The following is a 3198-nucleotide window of genomic DNA, read 5'->3' as shown; positions in this document are numbered from 1 at the left end:
CCTTTGCGTCTCCATCATGATGCAGCTGGTTCATGTTTCTCACGGGCATCTAGTGAGAAACCATGGTGGATCAGACTCTTGTGTCAAGGACGCAACTGTGTGTTTACACCCCGGAGGGCTAGTGTACCCACTAGATGGGGAGTTGATTTTCAAACCTGGAGAAAGCATGCTTGAGTGGGACATCTCGGTGGAAATCTTGAATGAATTAGACAGTGTGTGTCCGGACCTTGGAGGGATAGGGAATTAGGAGAGAAGCACGGGTGGGTGCTCGGATAAGGGCAGCTGGAGTGAGATCACCTTTTCTGCATTTGTGTCTGACGTACTCTCATCCCAGGCATGAGCTGATGATCAGCCCTTACCTTCGCTTCTGGCACCTGGCTGCAGGTCAGAATGGACTGACTGCCACTCAGAGCAGAGTCCTTCCATTTACAACTCCTGCCCCCTGGTGAATTTTCCTCCTGCCGTTATTTGCAGCTCCAAGCTTTCATGTACCTGAACTTGTCCTGTTGTTATACTTTAAGCCCAATAATTCCAGCCACGGCAGCAGCTAGGTAAAGTGAGGCAAGTTCAATCCTGTCCAGATTGGCTTTCAAATGAGGTTTGATAAATTAAATTATGGTCATCTGCAGAGGAGTGGAGGAGGAATAATGATTTGGATGCATGTCCTGATGTCTCGGCAGCACAGAGCTCCCTGAATCTTTTTTCTTTCTTTCTCATTCTCTCTCTCTCTTTTTAGATGAAAGAATTCTTTATCTCTTCTCCCCACCCAAGCCAGCAGAAGCCAATGTCCAGCGTATTATAGGAAAGGGTTACTTTTATAAACCAGGGGCATGCTGTGAAAGGCATCTGAGGGGCTCATCTAGATTGTTTTTCAGCTTACTTTCTTTTTGACAGCTTTAAAGGGCCTTTTAAAATTGCCAGGAGAGTAGATTCATATTTTTATCATTCCACCTGCATAGCATTTTAGACACATTTATATTCCTGAAAGCATAATAATACATAACATTTAGCATTTAATTTATGACTCCTGCCACATCTGGTATAAAACTCCTTCTGAAGCAATAAATCAACCTCTTCATGTCAAATTGCCATTCATTCTTTGACCTCCTCCATAATTTATGGTTTGTGAGTGCAAAATGGAAGAAGCAGCTTAAATCAAGTGGGTTTTAATTAACAATCTTAGAAAATTCAGAAGACTATTTGCAATTTATTCATGAGGGGAAGGGACTTTGTTGCTAGAAAGAAGAAAAAAAAAAGCAGCTTATTTCCATGGGTATAAATTGAAGTCTATTCTGGGTACTTCAGATCCACAACATGAAGATTTTTCTCTACTTCGAGTCAGAAAAACAAAGTGATTCTGATAGGAAAAAGCCATCCAAGCTCCTAGGACAGAATCCATTTTCTAGGAGAGGTTTTGCGGGGAAAGAGTAGGGGGAGACATACAACCATCTTCTGCTTAGAGCAGCCTTTAACAGAGTTGCCTGGCTGCTGACACAGTGCCTTTCATGTCAAACAATTTTATTTCTAAGCTTTTCACAGTGTGTCCTAAGTAGCTTCTATTAGCATTGTCCTGTCTGTTTCCTTGGCAACAGAGCTGGTCAATTTAGACACCATTTAAGAGCTGTGGAAAAAGCAACAACCAGCAGTGCGATGGGCAAAATTACAGAGAACAAGCTGAAGACAATCCTCGCTGGAGGAGACGCGTTTTCTTCCAGGGCCCATTTTATTTTAATTAAAATCAAAAAGCTCTTTTAAACAAGGCCCTAGATTAAGCACAGGCCAGAGTAATCTACTATACAACGGTACAGCTGCATTCCTTAATGTTATCTCTTTAACCCTAATGGATGGCTTGCACTTTTTCCTTCCTTCCTTCCTGTCTCCCTCCCTCCCTCCCTCCCTCCCTCCCTCCCTCCCTCCCTCCCTCCCTCCCTCCCTTCCTTCCTTCCTTCCTTCCTTCCTTCCTTCCTTCCTTCCTTCCTTCCTTCCTTCCTTCCTTCTTTCCTTCCTCTTTCCTCCCTCCCTCCTCCTCCTCTTCTTCTTTTTTTAGAGAAAATTTTCATGGTTTTATTGTATCATGAGGCATTGAAACATCTGAACAAATCAATATCTGGGTGATGAGGCAGCTGCTTTCTCTTTCCCTTTTTTGGGGGGTTATTAGAGCAACTTGTCAGTAGATTACAAAAAGAAGAAGAAGAAGAAGAAGAAAACCTTTTGCATTACTGAAGTCTTCCCAAAGCATGTGCTGGGACAATGCCAGCTTCTGTCAGATGCAACTGGTCCAGCATGCAGTCATCACGCATGATACCTGGGTAGTGTGCGCTGTGCCCACTCCCACTGCAACCCTCCGTTGTGGGTGGTATTTGGAGCATCTGCACAAGTGTGAAGAGTGTCGGGAAGTGGAGGGGGGAGGAAATGGGAAGAGCACCCAGCTGGGAGGAGGTCAGCTAAAGTTGTGCAGGGCAAGCCTGAACATGTCATTGTTGCAAACCCAGGCATTGTTGACATTCTTTAATTGGAACATGTGGTGGAACCCCATAATGGGGTCTTCATCGACCTTGAATTGGCCCACAACCATGCTGATGATGCAGGTGTCTGGCACAGGCTGTGGGATTTTCTGGAACGGAGCTGCTCTCCCCAGGAGTTGCTGTCTTCCCATGTAAGGTGGGATGTGTCAATATAAGTTGCACCTAGTTGGATTCTTTCATTAGCAAAGAACTGGTGGTGATGTTGAAGGAAACTGGATCCAGTCTTGCTCCCAAATTGGCTTATCTCCCATTCTGAAGTGTCACCTGACCTTGGTGAGACCTTCAGGATGGCTCTTGCAAGAGGGCTGTGAACCACATGCATGGCTTCCTGTTTCCACCCCAGTAGTCCACGGGCTGACCAAGGCTAGGATCCTCGAGGAGTGGAAGTGACTTTGACCTCTTGCCCACTGAGGTCACAGACCCTCGGGCCTCCCAGGGGCTGGCTCCATGGTGGCAGTGGCAGCGGCAGCCCAGTGCTGTCTGCTTGCACTTTTTCAGATAAGCAAGGAGAGAAAACCTAGGGGCAACATGGTAACTTCTTACCAACCTTCGGCATAAATACAGAACAGAGACGACTCTTCTCACGTCTGTAGTTGTGTTTCAGTGGGGCAGGAGAGAACCTCCAGGTGTATACATGATGATAACGGTTTATCTTGTGTAAGAAAATATAACT

The 3198-nt window shown here is 45.5% G+C and overlaps 1 pseudogene; it reads right to left on the bottom strand.

Annotated features, from left to right (window-relative positions):
- Window positions 1-2440: 2440 nt before the first annotated feature.
- Window positions 2441-2776, bottom strand: LOC113928016 (annotated as a pseudogene).
- Between the last annotated feature and the right edge of the window lie 422 nt (window positions 2777-3198).

The sequence above is a fragment of the Zalophus californianus genome, chromosome 7 (assembly GCF_009762305.2).
Source record: "Zalophus californianus isolate mZalCal1 chromosome 7, mZalCal1.pri.v2, whole genome shotgun sequence".
In the NCBI taxonomy this organism is placed as follows: Eukaryota; Metazoa; Chordata; class Mammalia; order Carnivora; family Otariidae; genus Zalophus; species Zalophus californianus.
The sequence above is the reverse complement of the archived record's forward strand: the minus strand, read 5'-3'. Positions and strand labels throughout refer to the sequence as shown.